At 47.4% G+C, this 8,023-nt stretch overlaps 1 long non-coding RNA gene across 1 annotated transcript; it reads right to left on the reverse strand.

The window, feature by feature from the left end:
* Positions 1–1,635: 1,635 nt before the first annotated feature.
* Positions 1,636–6,089, reverse strand: LOC121032878 (uncharacterized). The gene is made up of 2 exons (XR_005791571.1): positions 5,873–6,089; positions 1,636–2,522 (listed from the first exon to the last, which is right to left on the reverse strand). It is a non-coding gene; the product is annotated as an uncharacterized LOC121032878 (long non-coding RNA).
* Between the last annotated feature and the right edge of the window lie 1,934 nt (positions 6,090–8,023).

Below are 8,023 nucleotides of genomic sequence, written 5' to 3' on the forward strand. Positions count from 1 at the left end.
CAGCCTCGACCGTGGTGAAAATCCGTAGAGATCGAACACGTCCTAGAATTTCCGGAAGGTCAGTGAAGCCACGTGAACGTTTATTAGAAGATTGCTTTTGTGTGATGAAGAGTGAGGAACCCGCACGCCTTAATTTTGCTCCTAGAACCCTGTGGTTTATTTATCCTAGATTTGACCCACTTTTTGTTTCCGCATCTCACACTTCGCTCACTATTCAACTCAATACGCACGGGTTGAACAATTACCGCACGCCTGCCCTTGTGGTGGGTGCTCTGGGGAGCACTGCCCTATTTTTTATTGCCTCCAGAAATCAAGAAAGTTCATCCTCAGCAAAGGACTGAACAACAGCGTGTGGGGGGCAAAGTCTGGGTGACGTACTGGCTCTGAGCGCCAACAGGCCTGAATTCGCTCCGGGATTCCGGACTGGGAACACACACTGCTATAACATAAACCTTCTTGCCCAAACGGAACGGATGCCAAAGCATTTATCGAGCGGAGGGATTGCCTAACAGTAGCTATTTAGTGTGATAATGGCGTTTGACAGTTTGCACACAAACACCATTGTCACACTCCACAGCTCTGCTAAGGAAAATCTGTAGCCACGAAGGTGCTAACATCACCTCCACCTTCCACCATTGCCCGTGGCCACCATCAGGGAAGCTTCCCAGTTCCACAGAGTGACCTGAGCAGAGAAAACAGGGGTCACGACCGGGGAGCGGTCTTGAGCAACAGGAAGACGAAGATGTCAGGCTTCTGTGGGGAACAGTTGAGCAACCAAAGGGACCCCCTGCCTTGTGCTTGGTTACCACCCCCGCAAAGGCCTCCCACCAGCAGGAATGAAACACCCTATGGAAATGGATGGGAAATCTGTTTGCATCAATTTGCTAAGAGGGTTAAGAGCAAAAGAATCCCTAGCGGGAACTGATTTTAGGAGACAAAGACTCCGTGGAAGACCGTATTATAAACTGTAATAATATGACCAGATCGATGGGTCCTCCTCGGCTCTTACCTCCTCGTCTATCCCCATCCATTGCCAGCAAATTCTGCAGTCTAAGGAGATTGACATTATTTTGCACGGGGATGTGGCGTTTGAACGTGCTGTAATTTACTCTCAGGAACATGTATCGGATGCGAAGGCATCCAATGGTGCTCAGGTTTTAAATCTTATTCGCCATAGTCATTTTCCACCATAGTAGTGGGTGGGAGATGAAGGGAGGTAAGGGGAGGGGGGAAATGGAGAGAGAGGAACTGTTCAATTTTTTGTTAATCATACTCATTTTCTAGCAAAAGGGAGCCTCCTATGAATAAATCCCGTCTGTTTTCCTGGGTTTCCTGTTAAAAATGGTTTCTAGGGGCGCCTGGGTGGCGCAGTCGGTTGAGCGTCCGACTTCAGCCAGGTCACGATCTTGCGGTCCGTGAGTTCGAGCCCCGCGTCAGGCTCTGGGCTGATGGATCAGAGCCTGGAGCCTGTTTCCGATTCTGTGTCTCCCTCTCTCTCTGCCCCTCCCCCGTTCATGCTCTGTCTCTGTCTGTCCCATAAATAAATAAAAACGTTGAAAAAAAAAATTAAAAAAAAAAATGGTTTCTAACTGCTATTTGAACTCCTGCCCACGATGGAGAAGAAGAGGAAATAAATCATTTTCACCTAATCCTTTATTTTCCCCCAAATGCTAGGAAAGGCAAAGGTTGGGGGCCGGTTTCTTTTTTCCCCCAGGATAACTGAGTGGTTACCATTTGGCCAGAACCTTGCTGTGGCCATAAAACCGGCTCCTTTTTAACAACTGAATATGCACCCTTTGGCATTTTTTTTTTCGTAAAAATGGCTCTTATTCATATGCAGACCACGAAATCACCCTCTTCAACCTAGAATGCGCAGTTATTAGCACATTACAAAAGTCTGTCAGTCTCCATGGGATTGGATGTTGAACCCTGCCTCCTTTTCTCCTTACCTTCTTGAGTGTGTTGTTTTGCTTACCCTCCTGTGAAGCGACTTCTTCTGAGACTCTCACTTGCCCTGACAGGGTGCGGTCATTTGCAAGGTAGCAGGAATGTGCCACATGGCCCACTGGTAGCCCTGATCTCTTCAGACGGCTCTGCCATGACTCACACCGAATACAAACTCCAGAAGCCCAGATGGCCCCCGTCATGCCAACTCTTGGCACTCTGGGCACAGCCATGGTGGACACGCTCTTGTCATGAACTATCTCGGGTTCCTCCCCCATAGTCAGGCTCATCTGCTCTGGCTTTGCCTGCGGGACTCAGAACAGAAACCCCCACTTCCCGGTCTCTCAAGGGATGTTGTTGACCGTGACGAGAGACTCCAGAAAGAAATGTCCTGGCCCCAGTTAGGAAGAAGCACTGGGAGGTGAACAAGTCACTAGTTAGAAAGGTCTCCATGCTTGCAGAACTCTCCATCTGGCAAAGGCTTGGACCCATTTCACCTCTCAGGCTCTCACAGCGGGGTCTGAGCATGTCTCCACTTCTCCCGGGTGGCCCCTGTGTGCCTGAGGCGTCTCCACAATCTGCAAAATACAGAAAAGGGAAGCAAGAGTAAACAGGGGAGAAGAGAGGAGGAAGTTAAGGCGTTCCAGGTAAAGCTTGCCAAACCACTTTCTATTTACCAAAACTTCTATTTCTTTGGTCCAAGAAATCGTCTCAAGGAAAAAGCCCTTGAATTTGGAGAAAAGATTTTCTTGTCTACCGATTTGTAGTCAACCTATAAGGTTGTCCACAGAGGCACTGTGTACAACAGCAAACATTACAAGCAACCCAAATGGCCAATGGGAGGAAAAAGGTAGGTAATATATGTAGAATACGATCTGGTCATTGAAGGTGACATTGTAGAAAAACCGGTTGCTGACTTGGAAAAAGATTCAAGGTATTTATTTTATTGAATGAAGCAGGTCGTTTACAAAACATACCATTCGTAGCAGGAGCTCCTTTCAGTGAAAAGTGCATCTAAGCCTGGGGCAAAAACATCGGATGTTAACCCTCTGATCTCTGAGTGGTGGAATTCTAGTTTGGCTTTTCCCCCTCCTTTTTGCTTCTCTGCCTTTGTTCATTTCTGCAATCAATGTGGTACTTTCATAATGAGGACACTAATTAGAATTCAAACAATTTTTTAAAGATTTTCTTTCTTTCTGTTTTTTTTTGGCGGACTCTGTAATAAAAATTCCTTCTTGCAAAAACACTGTTCTGAAATTGGGAGGCTAGAGCTTACGGTTCTTTGGGGCCAAGCTTTCAAAGTTAGTGCTGTGCAGAGAGAGAAGCTTCAGGCTAATTCCCTGGCAAGTTATTAGTGAAAGACTTTATTATGCAGAACAATTTTATCGTCTTATTGCATCCATCCAAAAAACACGTATTTATTGAGTGCCTATTATGTTCTCAGCCTTGTGAACGATTTTTTTTAAAATTTTTTTCAACGTTTATTTTTATTTTGGGGACAGAGAGAGACAGAGCATGAACGGGGGAGGGGCAGAGAGAGAGGGAGACACAGAATCAGAAACAGGCTCCAGGCTCCGAGCCATCAGCCCAGAGCCCGACGCGGGGCTCGAACTCATGGAGCGCGAGATCGTGACCTGGCTGAAGTCGGACGCTTAACCGACTGCACCACCCAGGCGCCCCTGTGAACGATTTTTAAACAGAGTTAGAATGGCCCTCATCTTTCATTATTTCTTTGTTTCTGTAGGAGCGGTTAACATGTCAATTGGCAAAACAGCATAAACAAGCAAATAGAATGTTTTCAGTTTTTTTCAAATGCCATCCAATAATCTACCATAATTGAAAAAATTAGCAGTGGTTAATGCCAGGATCTACTTGGATCTTTTTTTTTTTTTTTTTTTTAATTTCAAAGACATTTCTCATTGGGCAGCTTGCAAAAAAAATCTTTTGTTCTAGTATTTTCAAATTTAACAACTGCCCTTAAATAGTACCAGTTAATAAAGAACAGGATGTTTAGAAGCAGGTTGGGGAATGATTACATCTGTTACTTCCTGTAAAAAAAAAAAAGTAATGCATGAGGCAAAGACGTTGAACGTTATTCAGGGTAACGTGTGCAAATGCCAGCAAAGTTTTCTGCAGCAGGAAAGGCCCTGAGGGGGGCGCCTGGGTGGCTCAGTTGGTTAAGCGTCCGGACTTCGGCTCAGGTCATGATCTCATGGTTCTGGGTTCGAGCCCCGCGTCGGGCTCTGTGCTGACCGCTCAGAGGCTGGAGCCTGCTTCGGATTCTGGGTCTCCCTCTGTCTCTGGCCCTCCCCTGCTCGTGCTCTCTCTGTCTCTCTCTCGAAGATAAATAAAAAGCATTAAAAAATTAAAAATAAAATAAAAGGCCTGAGGATCCTTACTTCTGGGATCCTCTTCTGGAGAGAGGTCGCGTGTGAGGCATTCCTAAATGGCCGTCTATTAAAATTAAATTTCTGTGCCATGTCCCCCTCTCTTGTTCCTCGCCATCCCAACCTGGACTGAATGTCTAGACGTTTTTAGTTGCTGTGGTCAATTCAGAATGCAGTTTTCCCACTGAGCCCGGGGTGTGAAACACAGGCTAGCCTGGGTTTGCTCCCTTTTTTATGTGATGGATTTCTTTTCATAAATGGGGAGGGCGAGTTAAGGAAGAGGCCTTTGTAACTGTAACTATTCGTTATGCCTTGTGACCCCTTGCAAATTGTCTTAGATTCCAAAGTACCAGATAGACCCCAAAACTCGCCATTCTTTCTCACAACGGATCTGGGTGTGAGCAGCTTGTCTTTGCTTTTAGATTTTGTTTCCCACGGGCTGAGAATGTTCTAGAGCCAACCCCAGAGGACTGAGTGCTTCCTGGGTCTGTGAAGTGTCACCTCACTGCAAACCTAACCCATCAGCACAAAAACCAAACATTTCTTTAAAAGCAAAAGATAAATGGAGATGCTTTTTCTGAATTCCAAATTCACAATTACTGTCATTTCAAACAGACGTATTAAAGGCATCAGCTTGATTCTTTTAGGCTGTTATAGTCTAGATAAAGGCAAAGGAAGTCAGTATCACATACCTGAGCCTTGTCATTTTGAAAGTACATGGAAATTTTAAAATAGAATGTTCTTGTCAACAGAGAGCAAAGACCCATTTCTTTCTTTCTTTTTTCATTGCAATCCATCTACAAGGGAAACATCTGGAAAGCTCCTTATGCCTGCATTTATTATCCACATTTATTGCCCACCAGGAGTGAGGGAAGGATCATTGGGAAAATTCTCAGGCAAGCTGGGGTCTCAACAGGCTCTTTTTAAAGAGAATTGCAGAGGCTTGGGGATTCCTAGAAACCGGTTTTGTTTCTGTGCAAGCGTCCAGCTGTTTTCAGGGCTGTCCAGGGAACCGGAGGCTGGACAGAACGACTCTGAGGCTGGCGTTCCAGAAGCACCAGAACGAAACACGGGGAGCCTCGCTGGCATGCTAGCCCCAAAGCGTGGGGAAGGGGCCGGATTCCTGGCCAAACAAACCCCCTCATTCCAATTATCCTGCTGGTGGGGTCTTGTTTGAAGGCCTTGGTGTTATTGTTAAATCAGACCATCATAAAACAGGAAAGGGCTCCGTGTTGGCCGAGGACACAAAAGTCCAGGCCGCCTCTGGGCCCTCGACTCCCCGCTAACTGCCCTTTCTGCTGCTGGAACCCCCAGAAAAGTGTCCGGCTTTCTTGGGCTTTTTGAAGAAACACAATCATCACTGCAGACAAACTCAAATAGGCTGTGGTTAGGTAACACTTCCCGCTGCTCAGGTGCTGTGCGGGGTCTTTGGAAACCCCTGGGACTCGGCACACCTTTGTTTCTGAGAGTCTGTGGCCCCCCCAAAGAACAGCTCGGTTCACACAGGGGAGTTGCTAGGTGCTCGGGGAGGGGACGCTTACCTTCCAGTCCGTGTCTGTCTTGCCTGGGCCCGGGCCCGGGCCTGGGCCTGGGCCCTTCTCTGGCCAGTGGACGGCACCTTCCACCCCCCCACCACCCCCCACTTCTGCTGGGCTGTGCCGGGCGGCCTGGGCGCAAGCCCCGAGCTTCTGTGGGTTTTAGGTCTTTCCCTCTCCCTTTATGGGATCCGGGGTTTTAAAGTAAACAGTTCTCTCTCTTTCTGATAAGTCACATTAAATTATTGATTGGGAGGCAGGGAGAGCATGACCTTAGCCCACTAAGTCATCGTCACCTTTGGTCAAGCACGCTAAGCCAGACCGAAAAGCCCAGCGCCCCCCTCTGTCCCGTGGCGGCGTGAGGTACAGGCAGAAACGGAGGCCGTCGGGGAAAGGCGGGCCCGTTGTTCCTGGTGAACACAGGCTTCTGCTCAGAAACCCCAGCGTTTTACTCTTTCCTTACAGGAAGACTGACGTTTATGACATTGGCGTCTCCTCAGATTTCTTAGCGACAGAGAAGCCACTTGGTTATAGGAACCTTTAAATCAAAAGACATATTCTTGACTCATCCTACTGGGAGCTCTTGACCGATATTTGGCAGCCAGGCTCCTTCTCCTCTCGCACGGGTCATTTCTGACGTAGTTCCAATCTATTTGTTCACGCCAACAATTATTTATTAAACTCCTCCTTATCTGCTAAGCTCTGGTAATGCAATGGTGAGCAAGACCGACAGAGTTTACAGACTGGTAGGGGGGACAGTAAAGTCAACCGCTGCGGGGGCTGCCGTCGGTCCTAAACGTAGTCTGTGAGCTGCTATTATTTTTATTTTTCAAATTCGTTTGTTTTTCATCCCCGTATAATGACCATATAGTGTTGTATCAGCTTCAGGTGCACAACATAGCGACTCAACGATTCTGCACGTCGCTGCTGTTACTCTTAACGCCTCTGATCATTTCTTTCCCTCCTCGGGCCACTTTGTCATTCTGCTTTCTTGAGCTGTTTGTCACCCTCTCTGGTAATAAATGCAACGTAAAATGAGGGCTGGTTATCCCGGTCCGAGCTCCTGGCGATCTGAGGCACTGTGCGGCCTTAAGTACTAGGTATTTTCCTTTTGCCCTCCCCTAACTCTTAGATACCCCCCGTTTCTTTCCAGTTGAAAGCAAAGATGCTGTGGCATCTTTTCCTCTAAGAACTGGTCCCAAGAAGTGACCCCAAAGAGCTGCCTGCTGCTGGGTCCTGCCACTGCTCCCTAAGTGCCTGGGGGGGTCCCCTCCCCTGGTGGCCCGAGACCACCTGGGGTCACCCTGCAAACTCACTCCTAGAAAAGACCAGTCTTACCCAGGAGGGCTGAGGGGTTTGGCTGTGACCTTCCAAAGGCCGACACATTCCTATGGCAAAAGCCCAAATACTCATCCCGAGACGGGAAGCTTCCGGAGCCCCGTGGAAATCGCCAGGGCCTGTGCGCTCCAGCTTTGTTCCACCGCTATGGCGGCAGCGTGATATTGTTAAGTTTGTGTGGCGGGCACTGCCTGTGGTTAACTTGCTTCTTAGTTTTCAAATTGTTCTCCTGGTTGCAACAATCGTATTTCTTTTCAGAATCACTGTTGGTTTTTCTCCTTTAAAGGGAAACGGGTTCCCCCAGAGCCTCCCATGGAGACATTCTTTCAAAGGGCAGGACAAATCCCTCTCACTCCCGAGCTTCACCGCAGAAAACATCCGGGTCGTTTTCACCAGCTTCTCTGGTCCACGCAAGTTGCATTTTTCCCTTTGCTTGGAAAACCGTGACGAAGACGGATGCTCAACTTTTAGATGATTTCCTTGAAATTCCCAGGCATGGCATTTGCAAGGATTCTGGACTTCAGAGAAAGGATAAATTATGTCCTATTTAGAATCTTTAACAAACTTCTTCCAGCAAATGACACAATCTCCACCTCAGCTGCCTTTAAAATTGACTTAAAAAAATTTTTTTTTGCATTTTTTTAATTATTTAAAAAAAATTTTTTTTTTAACGTTTATTTATTTTTGAGACAGGGAGAGACAGAGCATGAACGGAAGAGGGTCAGAGAGAGGGAGACACAGAATCCGAAACAGGCTCCAGGCTCTGAGCTGTCAGCACAGAGCCCGACGCGGGGCTCGAACTCACGGACCGCGAGATCA

The sequence above is a fragment of the Herpailurus yagouaroundi genome, unplaced genomic scaffold (genome assembly GCF_014898765.1).
Source record: "Herpailurus yagouaroundi ecotype Mexico unplaced genomic scaffold, PumYag 142, whole genome shotgun sequence".
Classification (NCBI taxonomy): Eukaryota; Metazoa; Chordata; class Mammalia; order Carnivora; family Felidae; genus Herpailurus; species Herpailurus yagouaroundi.